This window comes from Taudactylus pleione, unplaced genomic scaffold, assembly GCF_031769625.1.
Source record: "Taudactylus pleione unplaced genomic scaffold, aTauple2 ptg000248l, whole genome shotgun sequence".
Taxonomy (NCBI): domain Eukaryota; kingdom Metazoa; phylum Chordata; class Amphibia; order Anura; family Myobatrachidae; genus Taudactylus; species Taudactylus pleione.
Window position 1 is genome coordinate 4,103,625 of NW_028284650.1, and position 21,055 is coordinate 4,124,679.

The 21,055-nt window shown below is 35.6% G+C and overlaps 33 non-coding genes across 33 annotated transcripts; 15 read left to right on the forward strand and 18 right to left on the reverse strand.

Moving 5' to 3' along the window:
• Positions 1-175: 175 nt before the first annotated feature.
• TRNAM-CAU (transfer RNA methionine (anticodon CAU)) lies at positions 176-248 on the reverse strand. The gene has a single exon. It is a non-coding gene; the product is annotated as a tRNA-Met (tRNA).
• A 117-nt stretch (positions 249-365) lies between these two features.
• On the forward strand, positions 366-437 carry TRNAE-UUC (transfer RNA glutamic acid (anticodon UUC)). Its single transcript has one exon. It is a non-coding gene; the product is annotated as a tRNA-Glu (tRNA).
• Positions 438-1,339: 902 nt separating this feature from the next.
• TRNAM-CAU (transfer RNA methionine (anticodon CAU)) lies at positions 1,340-1,412 on the reverse strand. Its single transcript has one exon. It is a non-coding gene; the product is annotated as a tRNA-Met (tRNA).
• A 117-nt stretch (positions 1,413-1,529) lies between these two features.
• Positions 1,530-1,601, forward strand: TRNAE-UUC (transfer RNA glutamic acid (anticodon UUC)). The gene has a single exon. It is a non-coding gene; the product is annotated as a tRNA-Glu (tRNA).
• Positions 1,602-2,504: 903 nt separating this feature from the next.
• TRNAL-CAG (transfer RNA leucine (anticodon CAG)) lies at positions 2,505-2,577 on the reverse strand. Its single transcript has one exon. It is a non-coding gene; the product is annotated as a tRNA-Leu (tRNA).
• A 193-nt stretch (positions 2,578-2,770) lies between these two features.
• On the forward strand, positions 2,771-2,842 carry TRNAE-UUC (transfer RNA glutamic acid (anticodon UUC)). Its single transcript has one exon. It is a non-coding gene; the product is annotated as a tRNA-Glu (tRNA).
• A 903-nt stretch (positions 2,843-3,745) lies between these two features.
• On the reverse strand, positions 3,746-3,818 carry TRNAM-CAU (transfer RNA methionine (anticodon CAU)). The gene has a single exon. It is a non-coding gene; the product is annotated as a tRNA-Met (tRNA).
• A 1,092-nt stretch (positions 3,819-4,910) lies between these two features.
• Positions 4,911-4,983, reverse strand: TRNAL-CAG (transfer RNA leucine (anticodon CAG)). The gene has a single exon. It is a non-coding gene; the product is annotated as a tRNA-Leu (tRNA).
• A 117-nt stretch (positions 4,984-5,100) lies between these two features.
• Positions 5,101-5,172, forward strand: TRNAE-UUC (transfer RNA glutamic acid (anticodon UUC)). Its single transcript has one exon. It is a non-coding gene; the product is annotated as a tRNA-Glu (tRNA).
• A 902-nt stretch (positions 5,173-6,074) lies between these two features.
• Positions 6,075-6,147, reverse strand: TRNAM-CAU (transfer RNA methionine (anticodon CAU)). Its single transcript has one exon. It is a non-coding gene; the product is annotated as a tRNA-Met (tRNA).
• A 117-nt stretch (positions 6,148-6,264) lies between these two features.
• TRNAE-UUC (transfer RNA glutamic acid (anticodon UUC)) lies at positions 6,265-6,336 on the forward strand. The gene has a single exon. It is a non-coding gene; the product is annotated as a tRNA-Glu (tRNA).
• A 902-nt stretch (positions 6,337-7,238) lies between these two features.
• Positions 7,239-7,311, reverse strand: TRNAM-CAU (transfer RNA methionine (anticodon CAU)). The gene has a single exon. It is a non-coding gene; the product is annotated as a tRNA-Met (tRNA).
• A 117-nt stretch (positions 7,312-7,428) lies between these two features.
• Positions 7,429-7,500, forward strand: TRNAE-UUC (transfer RNA glutamic acid (anticodon UUC)). Its single transcript has one exon. It is a non-coding gene; the product is annotated as a tRNA-Glu (tRNA).
• Positions 7,501-8,402: 902 nt separating this feature from the next.
• TRNAM-CAU (transfer RNA methionine (anticodon CAU)) lies at positions 8,403-8,475 on the reverse strand. Its single transcript has one exon. It is a non-coding gene; the product is annotated as a tRNA-Met (tRNA).
• A 117-nt stretch (positions 8,476-8,592) lies between these two features.
• Positions 8,593-8,664, forward strand: TRNAE-UUC (transfer RNA glutamic acid (anticodon UUC)). The gene has a single exon. It is a non-coding gene; the product is annotated as a tRNA-Glu (tRNA).
• A 903-nt stretch (positions 8,665-9,567) lies between these two features.
• Positions 9,568-9,640, reverse strand: TRNAL-CAG (transfer RNA leucine (anticodon CAG)). The gene has a single exon. It is a non-coding gene; the product is annotated as a tRNA-Leu (tRNA).
• Positions 9,641-9,757: 117 nt separating this feature from the next.
• Positions 9,758-9,829, forward strand: TRNAE-UUC (transfer RNA glutamic acid (anticodon UUC)). Its single transcript has one exon. It is a non-coding gene; the product is annotated as a tRNA-Glu (tRNA).
• Positions 9,830-10,731: 902 nt separating this feature from the next.
• On the reverse strand, positions 10,732-10,804 carry TRNAM-CAU (transfer RNA methionine (anticodon CAU)). Its single transcript has one exon. It is a non-coding gene; the product is annotated as a tRNA-Met (tRNA).
• A 117-nt stretch (positions 10,805-10,921) lies between these two features.
• TRNAE-UUC (transfer RNA glutamic acid (anticodon UUC)) lies at positions 10,922-10,993 on the forward strand. The gene has a single exon. It is a non-coding gene; the product is annotated as a tRNA-Glu (tRNA).
• A 903-nt stretch (positions 10,994-11,896) lies between these two features.
• On the reverse strand, positions 11,897-11,969 carry TRNAL-CAG (transfer RNA leucine (anticodon CAG)). The gene has a single exon. It is a non-coding gene; the product is annotated as a tRNA-Leu (tRNA).
• A 117-nt stretch (positions 11,970-12,086) lies between these two features.
• Positions 12,087-12,158, forward strand: TRNAE-UUC (transfer RNA glutamic acid (anticodon UUC)). The gene has a single exon. It is a non-coding gene; the product is annotated as a tRNA-Glu (tRNA).
• Positions 12,159-13,060: 902 nt separating this feature from the next.
• Positions 13,061-13,133, reverse strand: TRNAM-CAU (transfer RNA methionine (anticodon CAU)). The gene has a single exon. It is a non-coding gene; the product is annotated as a tRNA-Met (tRNA).
• A 117-nt stretch (positions 13,134-13,250) lies between these two features.
• TRNAE-UUC (transfer RNA glutamic acid (anticodon UUC)) lies at positions 13,251-13,322 on the forward strand. Its single transcript has one exon. It is a non-coding gene; the product is annotated as a tRNA-Glu (tRNA).
• A 902-nt stretch (positions 13,323-14,224) lies between these two features.
• TRNAM-CAU (transfer RNA methionine (anticodon CAU)) lies at positions 14,225-14,297 on the reverse strand. The gene has a single exon. It is a non-coding gene; the product is annotated as a tRNA-Met (tRNA).
• Positions 14,298-14,414: 117 nt separating this feature from the next.
• TRNAE-UUC (transfer RNA glutamic acid (anticodon UUC)) lies at positions 14,415-14,486 on the forward strand. Its single transcript has one exon. It is a non-coding gene; the product is annotated as a tRNA-Glu (tRNA).
• Positions 14,487-15,388: 902 nt separating this feature from the next.
• On the reverse strand, positions 15,389-15,461 carry TRNAM-CAU (transfer RNA methionine (anticodon CAU)). Its single transcript has one exon. It is a non-coding gene; the product is annotated as a tRNA-Met (tRNA).
• A 117-nt stretch (positions 15,462-15,578) lies between these two features.
• Positions 15,579-15,650, forward strand: TRNAE-UUC (transfer RNA glutamic acid (anticodon UUC)). Its single transcript has one exon. It is a non-coding gene; the product is annotated as a tRNA-Glu (tRNA).
• A 903-nt stretch (positions 15,651-16,553) lies between these two features.
• TRNAL-CAG (transfer RNA leucine (anticodon CAG)) lies at positions 16,554-16,626 on the reverse strand. The gene has a single exon. It is a non-coding gene; the product is annotated as a tRNA-Leu (tRNA).
• A 193-nt stretch (positions 16,627-16,819) lies between these two features.
• Positions 16,820-16,891, forward strand: TRNAE-UUC (transfer RNA glutamic acid (anticodon UUC)). Its single transcript has one exon. It is a non-coding gene; the product is annotated as a tRNA-Glu (tRNA).
• Positions 16,892-17,794: 903 nt separating this feature from the next.
• Positions 17,795-17,867, reverse strand: TRNAM-CAU (transfer RNA methionine (anticodon CAU)). Its single transcript has one exon. It is a non-coding gene; the product is annotated as a tRNA-Met (tRNA).
• Positions 17,868-18,959: 1,092 nt separating this feature from the next.
• Positions 18,960-19,032, reverse strand: TRNAL-CAG (transfer RNA leucine (anticodon CAG)). Its single transcript has one exon. It is a non-coding gene; the product is annotated as a tRNA-Leu (tRNA).
• Positions 19,033-19,225: 193 nt separating this feature from the next.
• On the forward strand, positions 19,226-19,297 carry TRNAE-UUC (transfer RNA glutamic acid (anticodon UUC)). The gene has a single exon. It is a non-coding gene; the product is annotated as a tRNA-Glu (tRNA).
• A 903-nt stretch (positions 19,298-20,200) lies between these two features.
• On the reverse strand, positions 20,201-20,273 carry TRNAM-CAU (transfer RNA methionine (anticodon CAU)). Its single transcript has one exon. It is a non-coding gene; the product is annotated as a tRNA-Met (tRNA).
• Between the last annotated feature and the right edge of the window lie 782 nt (positions 20,274-21,055).

Sequence of the window (21,055 nt, forward strand, 5' to 3'; positions counted from 1 at the left end):
CTGGTCTGAAATCTATTAGTGGTCACGTGAGTTATGAAAGCTTATTTTGAAAAAAAAAAAAACAATACTCCACTCAACAAGAAAGGTAAAATTTGAATGCAGTCAAGTTTGTTAGACAAAGTGCTGCATCTCTTAGATTGCAATGCCATGCTCTCAAAACAAACATCAATAAAAATGCCCTGTGTGAGGATTGAACTCACGACCTTCAGATTATGAGACTGACGCGCTACCTACTGCGCTAACAAGGCTCCTGCCTTATTTGCTTCATTTTTGAAATGGTGGGATTATTTTTGTTTAACAAAATAATGTCAGTGAAATGTTTTTTTTTATATTATATGAAACAGTGAAGGACGCAATCAACATCTTCCCATATGGTCTAGCGGTTAGGATTCCTGGTTTTCACCCAGGCGGCCCGGGTTCGACTCCAGGTATGGGAATACAACCTTATTGCTGTTTTAAGACAGATTCAAAAACAGAGGACCAAAAGATAATAATTGCAGCCAAGTGTTTCCTTCTGTCTGATTGGTACTTGATGTGGTCCCAATTGCACATGTGTGTTGCTTCTTCCAGTTATGACAATATTTATGCCATTATCATTTGTCTTTAACTGAAGACAGGTAAAATTTAAGATGTCCTGAATCTTTGTGAGAAATGGAATTGTGGCTCTTTGATTGCATTGCAAAGCTCTGAGGGAATCAAATCACAAAGAAGACTAGAACAATGCCTTGTGCTCCACTTTCTTCTGTATTGATTCCAATTCTGAGAAATAAATTATCACAATTCCCACTATTCTTGCTCTGAAATCATTCAGAAATAAACAAAAGATTGAGGGCACATGTCATCTTAGAAACAGAAAACTCCACCAATTCTTAGAGGAAAAATTTCCAAATGTTCTATCAATATTGTAAGTAACAGAATAGAGGCTTGGAGATTGCAATGTACCTCTATCAGGGCAAAAAGCATGAAACACAAAATAAAAAATTGTTGTAAATGTGATAAGTGATTTGAACACACCTTTGCCATTAATTAAGGTCTAAAATCCATTGGCAGTAAGATTTCTGAGGACAAAGTTTTGACTATGACCATGAAAAATGATTTCTATTAACTATTTTATATAAATAGGGTCCATCTTGGACAAATTATTTGATATCTTTTCTGATATTGCTGGTCTGAAATCTATTAGTGGTCACGTGAGTTATGAAAGCTTATTTTGAAAAAAAAAAAAACAATACTCCACTCAACAAGAAAGGTAAAATTTGAATGCAGTCAAGTTTGTTAGACAAAGTGCTGCATCTCTTAGATTGCAATGCCATGCTCTCAAAACAAACATCAATAAAAATGCCCTGTGTGAGGATTGAACTCACGACCTTGAGATTATGAGACTGACGCGCTACCTACTGCGCTAACAAGGCTCCTGCCTTATTTACTTCATTTTTGACATGGTGGGATTATTTTTGTTTAACAAAATAATGTCAGTGAAATGTTTTTTTTTATATTATATGAAACAGTGAAGGACGCAATCGACATCTTCCCATATGGTCTAGCGGTTAGGATTCCTGGTTTTCTCCCAGGCGGCCCGGGTTTGACTCCCGGTATGGGAATACAACCCTATTGCTGTTTTAAGACAGATTCAAAAACAGAGGACCAAAAGATAATAATTGCAGCCAAGTGTTTCCTTCTGTCTGATTGGTACCTGATGTGGTCCCAATTGCACATGTGTGTTGCTTCTTCCAGTAATGACAATATTTATGCCATTATCATTTGTCTTTAACTGAAGACAGGTAAAATTTAAGATGTCCTGAATCTTTGTGAGAAATGGAATTGTGGCTCTTTGATTGCATTGCAAAGCTCTGAGGGAATAAAATCACAAAGAAGACTAGAACAATGCCTTGTGCTCCACTTTCTTCTGTATTGATTCCAATTCTGAGAAATAAATTATCACAATTCCCACTATTCTTGCTCTGAAATCATTCAGAAATAAACAAAAGATTGAGGGCACATGTCATCTTAGAAACAGAAAACTCCACCAATTCTTAGAGGAAAAATTTCCAAATGTTCTATCAATATTGTAAGTAATAGAATAGAGGCTTGGAGATTGCAATGTACCTCTATCAGGGCAAAAAGCATGAAACACAAAATAAAAAATTGTTGTAAATGTGATAAGTGATTTGAACACACCTTTGCCATTAATTAAGGTCTAAAATCCATTGGCAGTAAGATTTCTGAGGACAAAGTTTTGACTATGACCATGAAAAATGATTTCTATTAACTATTTTATATAAATAGGGTCCATCTTGGACAAATTATTTGATATCTTTTCTGATATTGCTGGTCTGAAATCTATTAGTGGTCACGTGAGTTATGAAAGCTTATTTTGAAAAAAAAAAACCAGAATACTCCACTCAACAAGAAAGGTAAAATTTGAATGCAGTCAAGTTTGTTAGACAAAGTGCTGCATCTCTTAGATTGCAATGCCATGCTCTCAAAACAAACATCAATAAAAATGCCCTGTGTGAGGATTGAACTCACAACCTTCAGATTCTGAGACTGACGCGCTACCTACTGCGCTAACAAGGCTCCTGCTTTATTTTCTTCATTTTTGAAATGGTGGGATTATTTTTGTTTAACAAAATAATGTCAGTGAAATGTTTTTTTTTATATTATATGAAACAGTGAAGGACGCAATCGACATCTTCCCATATGGTCTAGCGGTTAGGATTCCTGGTTTTCACCCAGGCGGGTGAAACAGTGAAGGACGCAATCGACATCTTCCCATATGGTCTAGCGGTTAGGATTCCTGGTTTTCACCCAGGCGGCCCGGGTTCGACTCCCGGTATGGGAATACAACCTTATTGCTGTTTTAAGACAGATTCAAAAACAGAGGACCAAAAGATAATAATTGCAGCCAAGTGTTTCCTTCTGTCTGATTGGTACCTGATGTGGTCCCAATTGCACATGTGTGTTGCTTCTTCCAGTAATGACAATATTTATGCCATTATCATTTGTCTTTAACTGAAGACAGGTAAAATTTAAGATGTCCTGAATCTTTGTGAGAAATGGAATTGTGGCTCTTTGATTGCATTGCAAAGCTCTGAGGGAATAAAATCACAAAGAAGACTAGAACAATGCCTTGTGCTCCACTTTCTTCTGTATTGATTCCAATTCTGAGAAATAAATTATCACAATTCCCACTATTCTTGCTCTGAAATCATTCAGAAATAAACAAAAGATTGAGGGCACATGTCATCTTAGAAACAGAAAACTCCACCAATTCTTAGAGGAAAAATTTCCAAATGTTCTATCAATATTGTAAGTAACAGAATAGAGGCTTGGAGATTGCAATGTACCTCTATCAGGGCAAAAAGCATGAAACACAAAATAAAAAATTGTTGTAAATGTGATAAGTGATTTGAACACACCTTTGCCATTAATTAAGGTCTAAAATCCATTGGCGGTAAGATTTCTGAGGACAAAGTTTTGACTATGACCATGAAAAATGATTTCTATTAACTATTTTATATAAATAGGGTCCATCTTGGACAAATTATTTGATATCTTTTCTGATATTGCTGGTCTGAAATCTATTAGTGGTCACGGGAGTTATGAAAGCTTATTTTGAAAAAAAAAAAACAGAATACTCCACTCAAAAAGAAAGGTAAAATTTGAATGCAGTCAAGTTTGTTAGACAAAGTGCTGCATCTATTAGATTGCAATGCCATGCTCTCAAAACAAACATCAATAAAAATGCCCTGTGTGAGGATTGAACTCACAACCTTCAGATTATGAGACTGACGCGCTACCTACTGCGCTAACAAGGCTCCTGCTTTATTTACGTCATTTTTGAAATGGTGGGATTATTTTTGTTTAACAAAATAATGTCAGTGAAATGTTTTTTTTTATATTATATGAAACAGTGAAGGACGCAATCGACATCTTCCCATATGGTCTAGCGGTTAGGATTCCTGGTTTTCACCCAGGCGGCCCGAGTTCGACTCCCAGTATGAGAATACAACCTTATTGCTGTTTTAAGACAGATTCAAAAACAGAGGACCAAAAGATAATAATTGCAGCCAAGTGTTTCCTTCTGTCTGATTGGTACCTGATGTGGTCCCAATTGCACATGTGTGTTGCTTCTTCCAGTAATGACAATATTTATGCCATTATCATTTGTCTTTAACTGAAGACAGGTAAAATTTAAGATGTCCTGAATCTTTGTGAGAAATGGAATTGTGGCTCTTTGATTGCATTGCAAAGCTCTGAGGGAATAAAATCACAAAGAAGACTAGAACAATGCCTTGTGCTCCACTTTCTTCTGTATTGATTCCAATTCTGAGAAATAAATTATCACAATTCCCCCTATTCTTGCTCTGAAATCATTCAGAAATAAACAAAAGATTGAGGGCACATGTCATCTTAGAAACAGAAAACTCCACCAATTCTTAGAGGAAAAATTTCCAAATGTTCTATCAATATTGTAAGTAACAGAATAGAGGCTTGGAGATTGCAATGTACCTCTATCAGGGCAAAAAGCATGAAACACAAAATAAAAAATTGTTGTAAATGTGATAAGTGATTTGAACACACCTTTGCCATTAATTAAGGTCTAAAATCCATTGGCGGTAAGATTTCTGAGGACAAAGTTTTGACTATGACCATGAAAAATGATTTCTATTAACTATTTTATATAAATAGGGTCCATCTTGGACAAATTATTTGATATCTTTTCTGATATTGCTGGTCTGAAATCTATTAGTGGTCACGTGAGTTATGAAAGCTTATTTTGAAAAAAAAAAAACAGAATACTCCACTCAACAAGAAAGGTAAAATTTGAATGCAGTCAAGTTTGTTAGACAAAGTGCTGCATCTCTTAGATTGCAATGCCATGCTCTCAAAACAAACATCAATAAAAATGCCCTGTGTGAGGATTGAACTCACAACCTTCAGATTCTGAGACTGACGCGCTACCTACTGCGCTAACAAGGCTCCTGCTTTATTTTCTTCATTTTTGAAATGGTGGGATTATTTTTGTTTAACAAAATAATGTCAGTGAAATGTTTTTTTTTATATTATATGAAACAGTGAAGGACGCAATCGACATCTTCCCATATGGTCTAGCGGTTAGGATTCCTGGTTTTCACCCAGGCGGCCCGGGTTTGACTCCCGGTATGGGAATACAACCCTATTGCTGTTTTAAGACAGATTCAAAAACAGAGGACCAAAAGATAATAATTGCAGCCAAGTGTTTCCTTCTGTCTGATTGGTACTTGATGTGGTCCCAATTGCACATGTGTGTTGCTTCTTCCAGTTATGACAATATTTATGCCATTATCATTTGTCTTTAACTGAAGACAGGTAAAATTTAAGATGTCCTGAATCTTTGTGAGAAATGGAATTGTGGCTCTTTGATTGCATTGCAAAGCTCTGAGGGAATCAAATCACAAAGAAGACTAGAACAATGCCTTGTGCTCCACTTTCTTCTGTATTGATTCCAATTCTGAGAAATAAATTATCACAATTCCCACTATTCTTGCTCTGAAATCATTCAGAAATAAACAAAAGATTGAGGGCACATGTCATCTTAGAAACAGAAAACTCCACCAATTCTTAGAGGAAAAATTTCCAAATGTTCTATCAATATTGTAAGTAACAGAATAGAGGCTTGGAGATTGCAATGTACCTCTATCAGGGCAAAAAGCATGAAACACAAAATAAAAAATTGTTGTAAATGTGATAAGTGATTTGAACACACCTTTGCCATTAATTAAGGTCTAAAATCCATTGGCAGTAAGATTTCTGAGGACAAAGTTTTGACTATGACCATGAAAAATGATTTCTATTAACTATTTTATATAAATAGGGTCCATCTTGGACAAATTATTTGATATCTTTTCTGATATTGCTGGTCTGAAATCTATTAGTGGTCACGTGAGTTATGAAAGCTTATTTTGAAAAAAAAAAAAACAATACTCCACTCAACAAGAAAGGTAAAATTTGAATGCAGTCAAGTTTGTTAGACAAAGTGCTGCATCTCTTAGATTGCAATGCCATGCTCTCAAAACAAACATCAATAAAAATGCCCTGTGTGAGGATTGAACTCACGACCTTGAGATTATGAGACTGACGCGCTACCTACTGCGCTAACAAGGCTCCTGCCTTATTTACTTCATTTTTGACATGGTGGGATTATTTTTGTTTAACAAAATAATGTCAGTGAAATGTTTTTTTTTATATTATATGAAACAGTGAAGGACGCAATCGACATCTTCCCATATGGTCTAGCGGTTAGGATTCCTGGTTTTCTCCCAGGCGGCCCGGGTTTGACTCCCGGTATGGGAATACAACCCTATTGCTGTTTTAAGACAGATTCAAAAACAGAGGACCAAAAGATAATAATTGCAGCCAAGTGTTTCCTTCTGTCTGATTGGTACTTGATGTGGTCCCAATTGCACATGTGTGTTGCTTCTTCCAGTTATGACAATATTTATGCCATTATCATTTGTCTTTAACTGAAGACAGGTAAAATTTAAGATGTCCTGAATCTTTGTGAGAAATGGAATTGTGGCTCTTTGATTGCATTGCAAAGCTCTGAGGGAATCAAATCACAAAGAAGACTAGAACAATGCCTTGTGCTCCACTTTCTTCTGTATTGATTCCAATTCTGAGAAATAAATTATCACAATTCCCACTATTCTTGCTCTGAAATCATTCAGAAATAAACAAAAGATTGAGGGCACATGTCATCTTAGAAACAGAAAACTCCACCAATTCTTAGAGGAAAAATTTCCAAATGTTCTATCAATATTGTAAGTAACAGAATAGAGGCTTGGAGATTGCAATGTACCTCTATCAGGGCAAAAAGCATGAAACACAAAATAAAAAATTGTTGTAAATGTGATAAGTGATTTGAACACACCTTTGCCATTAATTAAGGTCTAAAATCCATTGGCAGTAAGATTTCTGAGGACAAAGTTTTGACTATGACCATGAAAAATGATTTCTATTAACTATTTTATATAAATAGGGTCCATCTTGGACAAATTATTTGATATCTTTTCTGATATTGCTGGTCTGAAATCTATTAGTGGTCACGTGAGTTATGAAAGCTTATTTTGAAAAAAAAAAAAACAATACTCCACTCAACAAGAAAGGTAAAATTTGAATGCAGTCAAGTTTGTTAGACAAAGTGCTGCATCTCTTAGATTGCAATGCCATGCTCTCAAAACAAACATCAATAAAAATGCCCTGTGTGAGGATTGAACTCACGACCTTCAGATTATGAGACTGACGCGCTACCTACTGCGCTAACAAGGCTCCTGCCTTATTTGCTTCATTTTTGAAATGGTGGGATTATTTTTGTTTAACAAAATAATGTCAGTGAAATGTTTTTTTTTATATTATATGAAACAGTGAAGGACGCAATCAACATCTTCCCATATGGTCTAGCGGTTAGGATTCCTGGTTTTCACCCAGGCGGCCCGGGTTCGACTCCCGGTATGGGAATACAACCTTATTGCTGTTTTAAGACAGATTCAAAAACAGAGGACCAAAAGATAATAATTGCAGCCAAGTGTTTCCTTCTGTCTGATTGGTACTTGATGTGGTCCCAATTGCACATGTGTGTTGCTTCTTCCAGTTATGACAATATTTATGCCATTATCATTTGTCTTTAACTGAAGACAGGTAAAATTTAAGATGTCCTGAATCTTTGTGAGAAATGGAATTGTGGCTCTTTGATTGCATTGCAAAGCTCTGAGGGAATCAAATCACAAAGAAGACTAGAACAATGCCTTGTGCTCCACTTTCTTCTGTATTGATTCCAATTCTGAGAAATAAATTATCACAATTCCCACTATTCTTGCTCTGAAATCATTCAGAAATAAACAAAAGATTGAGGGCACATGTCATCTTAGAAACAGAAAACTCCACCAATTCTTAGAGGAAAAATTTCCAAATGTTCTATCAATATTGTAAGTAACAGAATAGAGGCTTGGAGATTGCAATGTACCTCTATCAGGGCAAAAAGCATGAAACACAAAATAAAAAATTGTTGTAAATGTGATAAGTGATTTGAACACACCTTTGCCATTAATTAAGGTCTAAAATCCATTGGCAGTAAGATTTCTGAGGACAAAGTTTTGACTATGACCATGAAAAATGATTTCTATTAACTATTTTATATAAATAGGGTCCATCTTGGACAAATTATTTGATATCTTTTCTGATATTGCTGGTCTGAAATCTATTAGTGGTCACGTGAGTTATGAAAGCTTATTTTGAAAAAAAAAAAAACAATACTCCACTCAACAAGAAAGGTAAAATTTGAATGCAGTCAAGTTTGTTAGACAAAGTGCTGCATCTCTTAGATTGCAATGCCATGCTCTCAAAACAAACATCAATAAAAATGCCCTGTGTGAGGATTGAACTCACGACCTTGAGATTATGAGACTGACGCGCTACCTACTGCGCTAACAAGGCTCCTGCCTTATTTACTTCATTTTTGACATGGTGGGATTATTTTTGTTTAACAAAATAATGTCAGTGAAATGTTTTTTTTTATATTATATGAAACAGTGAAGGACGCAATCGACATCTTCCCATATGGTCTAGCGGTTAGGATTCCTGGTTTTCTCCCAGGCGGCCCGGGTTTGACTCCCGGTATGGGAATACAACCCTATTGCTGTTTTAAGACAGATTCAAAAACAGAGGACCAAAAGATAATAATTGCAGCCAAGTGTTTCCTTCTGTCTGATTGGTACTTGATGTGGTCCCAATTGCACATGTGTGTTGCTTCTTCCAGTTATGACAATATTTATGCCATTATCATTTGTCTTTAACTGAAGACAGGTAAAATTTAAGATGTCCTGAATCTTTGTGAGAAATGGAATTGTGGCTCTTTGATTGCATTGCAAAGCTCTGAGGGAATCAAATCACAAAGAAGACTAGAACAATGCCTTGTGCTCCACTTTCTTCTGTATTGATTCCAATTCAGAGAAATAAATTATCACAATTCCCACTATTCTTGCTCTGAAATCATTCAGAAATAAACAAAAGATTGAGGGCACATGTCATCTTAGAAACAGAAAACTCCACCAATTCTTAGAGGAAAAATTTCCAAATGTTCTATCAATATTGTAAGTAACAGAATAGAGGCTTGGAGATTGCAATGTACCTCTATCAGGGCAAAAAGCATGAAACACAAAATAAAAAATTGTTGTAAATGTGATAAGTGATTTGAACACACCTTTGCCATTAATTAAGGTCTAAAATCCATTGGCGGTAAGATTTCTGAGGACAAAGTTTTGACTATGACCATGAAAAATGATTTCTATTAACTATTTTATATAAATAGGGTCCATCTTGGACAAATTATTTGATATCTTTTCTGATATTGCTGGTCTGAAATCTATTAGTGGTCACGTGAGTTATGAAAGCTTATTTTGAAAAAAAAAAAACAGAATACTCCACTCAACAAGAAAGGTAAAATTTGAATGCAGTCAAGTTTGTTAGACAAAGTGCTGCATCTCTTAGATTGCAATGCCATGCTCTCAAAACAAACATCAATAAAAATGCCCTGTGTGAGGATTGAACTCACAACCTTCAGATTCTGAGACTGACGCGCTACCTACTGCGCTAACAAGGCTCCTGCTTTATTTTCTTCATTTTTGAAATGGTGGGATTATTTTTGTTTAACAAAATAATGTCAGTGAAATGTTTTTTTTTATATTATATGAAACAGTGAAGGACGCAATCGACATCTTCCCATATGGTCTAGCGGTTAGGATTCCTGGTTTTCACCCAGGCGGCCCGGGTTTGACTCCCGGTATGGGAATACAACCCTATTGCTGTTTTAAGACAGATTCAAAAACAGAGGACCAAAAGATAATAATTGCAGCCAAGTGTTTCCTTCTGTCTGATTGGTACTTGATGTGGTCCCAATTGCACATGTGTGTTGCTTCTTCCAGTTATGACAATATTTATGCCATTATCATTTGTCTTTAACTGAAGACAGGTAAAATTTAAGATGTCCTGAATCTTTGTGAGAAATGGAATTGTGGCTCTTTGATTGCATTGCAAAGCTCTGAGGGAATCAAATCACAAAGAAGACTAGAACAATGCCTTGTGCTCCACTTTCTTCTGTATTGATTCCAATTCTGAGAAATAAATTATCACAATTCCCACTATTCTTGCTCTGAAATCATTCAGAAATAAACAAAAGATTGAGGGCACATGTCATCTTAGAAACAGAAAACTCCACCAATTCTTAGAGGAAAAATTTCCAAATGTTCTATCAATATTGTAAGTAACAGAATAGAGGCTTGGAGATTGCAATGTACCTCTATCAGGGCAAAAAGCATGAAACACAAAATAAAAAATTGTTGTAAATGTGATAAGTGATTTGAACACACCTTTGCCATTAATTAAGGTCTAAAATCCATTGGCAGTAAGATTTCTGAGGACAAAGTTTTGACTATGACCATGAAAAATGATTTCTATTAACTATTTTATATAAATAGGGTCCATCTTGGACAAATTATTTGATATCTTTTCTGATATTGCTGGTCTGAAATCTATTAGTGGTCACGTGAGTTATGAAAGCTTATTTTGAAAAAAAAAAAAACAATACTCCACTCAACAAGAAAGGTAAAATTTGAATGCAGTCAAGTTTGTTAGACAAAGTGCTGCATCTCTTAGATTGCAATGCCATGCTCTCAAAACAAACATCAATAAAAATGCCCTGTGTGAGGATTGAACTCACGACCTTCAGATTATGAGACTGACGCGCTACCTACTGCGCTAACAAGGCTCCTGCCTTATTTGCTTCATTTTTGAAATGGTGGGATTATTTTTGTTTAACAAAATAATGTCAGTGAAATGTTTTTTTTTATATTATATGAAACAGTGAAGGACGCAATCAACATCTTCCCATATGGTCTAGCGGTTAGGATTCCTGGTTTTCACCCAGGCGGCCCGGGTTCGACTCCCGGTATGGGAATACAACCTTATTGCTGTTTTAAGACAGATTCAAAAACAGAGGACCAAAAGATAATAATTGCAGCCAAGTGTTTCCTTCTGTCTGATTGGTACCTGATGTGGTCCCAATTGCACATGTGTGTTGCTTCTTCCAGTTATGACAATATTTATGCCATTAGCATTTGTCTTTAACTGAAGACAGGTAAAATTTAAGATGTCCTGAATCTTTGTGAGAAATGGAATTGTGGCTCTATGATTGCATTGCAAAGCTCTGAGGGAATAAAATCACAAAGAAGACTAGAACAATGCCTTGTGCTCCACTTTCTTCTGTATTGATTCCAATTCAGAGAAATAAATTATCACAATTCCCACTATTCTTGCTCTGAAATCATTCAGAAATAAACAAAAGATTGAGGGCACATGTCATCTTAGAAACAGAAAACTCCACCAATTCTTAGAGGAAAAATTTCCAAATGTTCTATCAATATTGTAAGTAACAGAATAGAGGCTTGGAGATTGCAATGTACCTCTATCAGGGCAAAAAGCATGAAACACAAAATAAAAAATTGTTGTAAATGTGATAAGTGATTTGAACACACCTTTGCCATTAATTAAGGTCTAAAATCCATTGGCGGTAAGATTTCTGAGGACAAAGTTTTGACTATGACCATGAAAAATGATTTCTATTAACTATTTTATATAAATAGGGTCCATCTTGGACAAATTATTTGATATCTTTTCTGATATTGCTGGTCTGAAATCTATTAGTGGTCACGTGAGTTATGAAAGCTTATTTTGAAAAAAAAAAAACAGAATACTCCACTCAACAAGAAAGGTAAAATTTGAATGCAGTCAAGTTTGTTAGACAAAGTGCTGCATCTCTTAGATTGCAATGCCATGCTCTCAAAACAAACATCAATAAAAATGCCCTGTGTGAGGATTGAACTCACAACCTTCAGATTCTGAGACTGACGCGCTACCTACTGCGCTAACAAGGCTCCTGCTTTATTTTCTTCATTTTTGAAATGGTGGGATTATTTTTGTTTAACAAAATAATGTCAGTGAAATGTTTTTTTTTATATTATATGAAACAGTGAAGGACGCAATCGACATCTTCCCATATGGTCTAGCGGTTAGGATTCCTGGTTTTCACCCAGGCGGCCCGGGTTTGACTCCCGGTATGGGAATACAACCCTATTGCTGTTTTAAGACAGATTCAAAAACAGAGGACCAAAAGATAATAATTGCAGCCAAGTGTTTCCTTCTGTCTGATTGGTACTTGATGTGGTCCCAATTGCACATGTGTGTTGCTTCTTCCAGTTATGACAATATTTATGCCATTATCATTTGTCTTTAACTGAAGACAGGTAAAATTTAAGATGTCCTGAATCTTTGTGAGAAATGGAATTGTGGCTCTTTGATTGCATTGCAAAGCTCTGAGGGAATCAAATCACAAAGAAGACTAGAACAATGCCTTGTGCTCCACTTTCTTCTGTATTGATTCCAATTCTGAGAAATAAATTATCACAATTCCCACTATTCTTGCTCTGAAATCATTCAGAAATAAACAAAAGATTGAGGGCACATGTCATCTTAGAAACAGAAAACTCCACCAATTCTTAGAGGAAAAATTTCCAAATGTTCTATCAATATTGTAAGTAACAGAATAGAGGCTTGGAGATTGCAATGTACCTCTATCAGGGCAAAAAGCATGAAACACAAAATAAAAAATTGTTGTAAATGTGATAAGTGATTTGAACACACCTTTGCCATTAATTAAGGTCTAAAATCCATTGGCGGTAAGATTTCTGAGGACAAAGTTTTGACTATGACCATGAAAAATGATTTCTATTAACTATTTTATATAAATAGGGTCCATCTTGGACAAATTATTTGATATCTTTTCTGATATTGCTGGTCTGAAATCTATTAGTGGTCACGTGAGTTATGAAAGCTTATTTTGAAAAAAAAAAAAACAATACTCCACTCAACAAGAAAGGTAAAATTTGAATGCAGTCAAGTTTGTTAGACAAAGTGCTGCATCTCTTAGATTGCAATGCCATGCTCTCAAAACAAACATCAATAAAAATGCCCTGTGTGAGGATTGAACTCACGACCTTGAGATTATGAGACTGACGCGCTACCTACTGCGCTAACAAGGCTCCTGCCTTATTTACTTCATTTTTGACATGGTGGGATTATTTTTGTTTAACAAAATAATGTCAGTGAAATGTTTTTTTTTATATTATATGAAACAGTGAAGGACGCAATCGACATCTTCCCATATGGTCTAGCGGTTAGGATTCCTGGTTTTCTCCCAGGCGGCCCGGGTTTGACTCCCGGTATGGGAATACAACCCTATTGCTGTTTTAAGACAGATTCAAAAACAGAGGACCAAAAGATAATAATTGCAGCCAAGTGTTTCCTTCTGTCTGATTGGTACTTGATGTGGTCCCAATTGCACATGTGTGTTGCTTCTTCCAGTTATGACAATATTTATGCCATTATCATTTGTCTTTAACTGAAGACAGGTAAAATTTAAGATGTCCTGAATCTTTGTGAGAAATGGAATTGTGGCTCTTTGATTGCATTGCAAAGCTCTGAGGGAATCAAATCACAAAGAAGACTAGAACAATGCCTTGTGCTCCACTTTCTTCTGTATTGATTCCAATTCTGAGAAATAAATTATCACAATTCCCACTATTCTTGCTCTGAAATCATTCAGAAATAAACAAAAGATTGAGGGCACATGTCATCTTAGAAACAGAAAACTCCACCAATTCTTAGAGGAAAAATTTCCAAATGTTCTATCAATATTGTAAGTAACAGAATAGAGGCTTGGAGATTGCAATGTACCTCTATCAGGGCAAAAAGCATGAAACACAAAATAAAAAATTGTTGTAAATGTGATAAGTGATTTGAACACACCTTTGCCATTAATTAAGGTCTAAAATCCATTGGCAGTAAGATTTCTGAGGACAAAGTTTTGACTATGACCATGAAAAATGATTTCTATTAACTATTTTATATAAATAGGGTCCATCTTGGACAAATTATTTGATATCTTTTCTGATATTGCTGGTCTGAAATCTATTAGTGGTCACGTGAGTTATGAAAGCTTATTTTGAAAAAAAAAAAAACAATACTCCACTCAACAAGAAAGGTAAAATTTGAATGCAGTCAAGTTTGTTAGACAAAGTGCTGCATCTCTTAGATTGCAATGCCATGCTCTCAAAACAAACATCAATAAAAATGCCCTGTGTGAGGATTGAACTCACGACCTTCAGATTATGAGACTGACGCGCTACCTACTGCGCTAACAAGGCTCCTGCCTTATTTGCTTCATTTTTGAAATGGTGGGATTATTTTTGTTTAACAAAATAATGTCAGTGAAATGTTTTTTTTTATATTATATGAAACAGTGAAGGACGCAATCAACATCTTCCCATATGGTCTAGCGGTTAGGATTCCTGGTTTTCACCCAGGCGGCCCGGGTTCGACTCCCGGTATGGGAATACAACCTTATTGCTGTTTTAAGACAGATTCAAAAACAGAGGACCAAAAGATAATAATTGCAGCCAAGTGTTTCCTTCTGTCTGATTGGTACTTGATGTGGTCCCAATTGCACATGTGTGTTGCTTCTTCCAGTTATGACAATATTTATGCCATTATCATTTGTCTTTAACTGAAGACAGGTAAAATTTAAGATGTCCTGAATCTTTGTGAGAAATGGAATTGTGGCTCTTTGATTGCATTGCAAAGCTCTGAGGGAATCAAATCACAAAGAAGACTAGAACAATGCCTTGTGCTCCACTTTCTTCTGTATTGATTCCAATTCTGAGAAATAAATTATCACAATTCCCACTATTCTTGCTCTGAAATCATTCAGAAATAAACAAAAGATTGAGGGCACATGTCATCTTAGAAACAGAAAACTCCACCAATTCTTAGAGGAAAAATTTCCAAATGTTCTATCAATATTGTAAGTAACAGAATAGAGGCTTGGAGATTGCAATGTACCTCTATCAGGGCAAAAAGCATGAAACACAAAATAAAAAATTGTTGTAAATGTGATAAGTGATTTGAACACACCTTTGCCATTAATTAAGGTCTAAAATCCATTGGCAGTAAGATTTCTGAGGACAAAGTTTTGACTATGACCATGAAAAATGATTTCTATTAACTATTTTATATAAATAGGGTCCATCTTGGACAAATTATTTGATATCTTTTCTGATATTGCTGGTCTGAAATCTATTAGTGGTCACGTGAGTTATGAAAGCTTATTTTGAAAAAAAAAAAAACAATACTCCACTCAACAAGAAAGGTAAAATTTGAATGCAGTCAAGTTTGTTAGACAAAGTGCTGCATCTCTTAGATTGCAATGCCATGCTCTCAAAACAAACATCAATAAAAATGCCCTGTGTGAGGATTGAACTCACGACCTTGAGATTATGAGACTGACGCGCTACCTACTGCGCTAACAAGGCTCCTGCCTTATTTACTTCATTTTTGACATGGTGGGATTATTTTTGTTTAACAAAATAATGTCAGTGAAATGTTTTTTTTTATATTATATGAAACAGTGAAGGACGCAATCGACATCTTCCCATATGGTCTAGCGGTTAGGATTCCTGGTTTTCTCCCAGGCGGCCCGGGTTTGACTCCCGGTATGGGAATACAACCCTATTGCTGTTTTAAGACAGATTCAAAAACAGAGGACCAAAAGATAATAATTGCAGCCAAGTGTTTCCTTCTGTCTGATTGGTACCTGATGTGGTCCCAATTGCACATGTGTGTTGCTTCTTCCAGTAATGACAATATTTATGCCATTATCATTTGTCTTTAACTGAAGACAGGTAAAATTTAAGATGTCCTGAATCTTTGTGAGAAATGGAATTGTGGCTCTTTGATTGCATTGCAAAGCTCTGAGGGAATAAAATCACAAAGAAGACTAGAACAATGCCTTGTGCTCCACTTTCTTCTGTATTGATTCCAATTCTGAGAAATAAATTATCACAATTCCCACTATTCTTGCTCTGAAATCATTCAGAAATAAACAAAAGATTGAGGGCACATGTCATCTTAGAAACAGAAAACTCCACCAATTCTTAGAGGAAAAATTTCCAAATGTTCTATCAATATTGTAAGTAATAGAATAGAGGCTTGGAGATTGCAATGTACCTCTATCAGGGCAAAAAGCATGAAACACAAAATAAAAAATTGTTGTAAATGTGATAAGTGATTTGAACACACCTTTGCCATTAATTAAGGTCTAAAATCCATTGGCAGTAAGATTTCTGAGGACAAAGTTTTGACTATGACCATGAAAAATGATTTCTATTAACTATTTTATATAAATAGGGTCCATCTTGGACAAATTATTTGATATCTTTTCTGATATTGCTGGTCTGAAATCTATTAGTGGTCACGTGAGTTATGAAAGCTTATTTTGAAAAAAAAAAACCAGAATACTCCACTCAACAAGAAAGGTAAAATTTGAATGCAGTCAAGTTTGTTAGACAAAGTGCTGCATCTCTTAGATTGCAATGCCATGCTCTCAAAACAAACATCAATAAAAATGCCCTGTGTGAGGATTGAACTCACAACCTTCAGATTCTGAGACTGACGCGCTACCTACTGCGCTAACAAGGCTCCTGCTTTATTTTCTTCATTTTTGAAATGGTGGGATTATTTTTGTTTAACAAAATAATGTCAGTGAAATGTTTTTTTTTATATTATATGAAACAGTGAAGGACGCAATCGACATCTTCCCATATGGTCTAGCGGTTAGGATTCCTGGTTTTCACCCAGGCGGGTGAAACAGTGAAGGACGCAATCGACATCTTCCCATATGGTCTAGCGGTTAGGATTCCTGGTTTTCACCCAGGCGGCCCGGGTTCGACTCCCGGTATGGGAATACAACCTTATTGCTGTTTTAAGACAGATTCAAAAACAGAGGACCAAAAGATAATAATTGCAGCCAAGTGTTTCCTTCTGTCTGATTGGTACCTGATGTGGTCCCAATTGCACATGTGTGTTGCTTCTTCCAGTAATGACAATATTTATGCCATTATCATTTGTCTTTAACTGAAGACAGGTAAAATTTAAGATGTCCTGAATCTTTGTGAGAAATGGAATTGTGGCTCTTTGATTGCATTGCAAAGCTCTGAGGGAATAAAATCACAAAGAAGACTAGAACAATGCCTTGTGCTCCACTTTCTTCTGTATTGATTCCAATTCTGAGAAATAAATTATCACAATTCCCACTATTCTTGCTCTGAAATCATTCAGAAATAAACAAAAGATTGAGGGCACATGTCATCTTAGAAACAGAAAACTCCACCAATTCTTAGAGGAAAAATTTCCAAATGTTCTATCAATATTGTAAGTAACAGAATAGAGGCTTGGAGATTGCAATGTACCTCTATCAGGGCAAAAAGCATGAAACACAAAATAAAAAATTGTTGTAAATGTGATAAGTGATTTGAACACACCTTTGCCATTAATTAAGGTCTAAAATCCATTGGCGGTAAGATTTCTGAGGACAAAGTTTTGACTATGACCATGAAAAATGATTTCTATTAACTATTTTATATAAATAGGGTCCATCTTGGACAAATTATTTGATATCTTTTCTGATATTGCTGGTCTGAAATCTATTAGTGGTCACGGGAGTTATGAAAGCTTATTTTGAAAAAAAAAAAACAGAATACTCCACTCAAAAAGAAAGGTAAAATTTGAATGCAGTCAAGTTTGTTAGACAAAGTGCTGCATCTATTAGATTGCAATGCCATGCTCTCAAAACAAACATCAATAAAAATGCCCTGTGTGAGGATTGAACTCACAACCTTCAGATTATGAGACTGACGCGCTACCTACTGCGCTAACAAGGCTCCTGCTTTATTTACGTCATTTTTGAAATGGTGGGATTATTTTTGTTTAACAAAATAATGTCAGTGAAATGTTTTTTTTTATATTATATGAAACAGTGAAGGACGCAATCGACATCTTCCCATATGGTCTAGCGGTTAGGATTCCTGGTTTTCACCCAGGCGGCCCGAGTTCGACTCCCAGTATGAGAATACAACCTTATTGCTGTTTTAAGACAGATTCAAAAACAGAGGACCAAAAGATAATAATTGCAGCCAAGTGTTTCCTTCTGTCTGATTGGTACCTGATGTGGTCCCAATTGCACATGTGTGTTGCTTCTTCCAGTAATGACAATATTTATGCCATTATCATTTGTCTTTAACTGAAGACAGGTAAAATTTAAGATGTCCTGAATCTTTGTGAGAAATGGAATTGTGGCTCTTTGATTGCATTGCAAAGCTCTGAGGGAATAAAATCACAAAGAAGACTAGAACAATGCCTTGTGCTCCACTTTCTTCTGTATTGATTCCAATTCTGAGAAATAAATTATCACAATTCCCACTATTCTTGCTCTGAAATCATTCAGAAATAAACAAAAGATTGAGGGCACATGTCATCTTAGAAACAGAAAACTCCACCAATTCTTAGAGGAAAAATTTCCAAATGTTCTATCAATATTGTAAGTAATAGAATAGAGGCTTGGAGATTGCAATGTACCTCTATCAGGGCAAAAAGCATGAAACACAAAATAAAAAATTGTTGTAAATGTGATAAGTGATTTGAACACACCTTTGCCATTAATTAAGGTCTAAAATCCATTGGCAGTAAGATTTCTGAGGACAAAGTTTTGACTATGACCATGAAAAATGATTTCTATTAACTATTTTATATAAATAGGGTCCATCTTGGACAAATTATTTGATATCTTTTCTGATATTGCTGGTCTGAAATCTATTAGTGGTCACGTGAGTTATGAAAGCTTATTTTGAAAAAAAAAAACCAGAATACTCCACTCAACAAGAAAGGTAAAATTTGAATGCAGTCAAGTTTGTTAGACAAAGTGCTGCATCTCTTAGATTGCAATGCCATGCTCTCAAAACAAACATCAATAAAAATGCCCTGTGTGAGGATTGAACTCACAACCTTCAGATTCTGAGACTGACGCGCTACCTACTGCGCTAACAAGGCTCCTGCTTTATTTTCTTCATTTTTGAAATGGTGGGATTATTTTTGTTTAACAAAATAATGTCAGTGAAATGTTTTTTTTTATATTATATGAAACAGTGAAGGACGCAATCGACATCTTCCCATATGGTCTAGCGGTTAGGATTCCTGGTTTTCACCCAGGCGGGTGAAACAGTGAAGGACGCAATCGACATCTTCCCATATGGTCTAGCGGTTAGGATTCCTGGTTTTCACCCAGGCGGCCCGGGTTCGACTCCCGGTATGGGAATACAACCTTATTGCTGTTTTAAGACAGATTCAAAAACAGAGGACCAAAAGATAATAATTGCAGCCAAGTGTTTCCTTCTGTCTGATTGGTACCTGATGTGGTCCCAATTGCACATGTGTGTTGCTTCTTCCAGTAATGACAATATTTATGCCATTATCATTTGTCTTTAACTGAAGACAGGTAAAATTTAAGATGTCCTGAATCTTTGTGAGAAATGGAATTGTGGCTCTTTGATTGCATTGCAAAGCTCTGAGGGAATAAAATCACAAAGAAGACTAGAACAATGCCTTGTGCTCCACTTTCTTCTGTATTGATTCCAATTCTGAGAAATAAATTATCACAATTCCCACTATTCTTGCTCTGAAATCATTCAGAAATAAACAAAAGATTGAGGGCACATGTCATCTTAGAAACAGAAAACTCCACCAATTCTTAGAGGAAAAATTTCCAAATGTTCTATCAATATTGTAAGTAACAGAATAGAGGCTTGGAGATTGCAATGTACCTCTATCAGGGCAAAAAGCATGAAACACAAAATAAAAAATTGTTGTAAATGTGATAAGTGATTTGAACACACCTTTGCCATTAATTAAGGTCTAAAATCCATTGGCGGTAAGATTTCTGAGGACAAAGTTTTGACTATGACCATGAAAAATGATTTCTATTAACTATTTTATATAAATAGGGTCCATCTTGGACAAATTATTTGATATCTTTTCTGATATTGCTGGTCTGAAATCTATTAGTGGTCACGGGAGTTATGAAAGCTTATTTTGAAAAAAAAAAAACAGAATACTCCACTCAAAAAGAAAGGTAAAATTTGAATGCAGTCAAGTTTGTTAGACAAAGTGCTGCATCTATTAGATTGCAATGCCATGCTCTCAAAACAAACATCAATAAAAATGCCCTGTGTGAGGATTGAACTCACAACCTTCAGATTATGAGACTGACGCGCTACCTACTGCGCTAACAAGGCTCCTGCTTTATTTACGTCATTTTTGAAATGGTGGGATTATTTTTGTTTAACAAAATAATGTCAGTGAAATGTTTTTTTTTATATTATATGAAACAGTGAAGGACGCAATCGACATCTTCCCATATGGTCTAGCGGTTAGGATTCCTGGTTTTCACCCAGGCGGCCCGAGTTCGACTCCCAGTATGAGAATACAACCTTATTGCTGTTTTAAGACAGATTCAAAAACAGAGGACCAAAAGATAATAATTGCAGCCAAGTGTTTCCTTCTGTCTGATTGGTACCTGATGTGGTCCCAATTGCACATGTGTGTTGCTTCTTCCAGTAATGACAATATTTATGCCATTATCATTTGTCTTTAACTGAAGACAGGTAAAATTTAAGATGTCCTGAATCTTTGTGAGAAATGGAATTGTGGCTCTTTGATTGCATTGCAAAGCTCTGAGGGAATAAAATCACAAAGAAGACTAGAACAATGCCTTGTGCTCCACTTTCTTCTGTATTGATTCCAATTCTGAGAAATAAATTATCACAATTCCCCCTATTCTTGCTCTGAAATCATTCAGAAATAAACAAAAGATTGAGGGCACATGTCATCTTAGAAACAGAAAACTCCACCAATTCTTAGAGGAAAAATTTCCAAATGTTCTATCAATATTGTAAGTAACAGAATAGAGGCTTGGAGATTGCAATGTACCTCTATCAGGGCAAAAAGCATGAAACACAAAATAAAAAATTGTTGTAAATGTGATAAGTGATTTGAACACACCTTTGCCATTAATTAA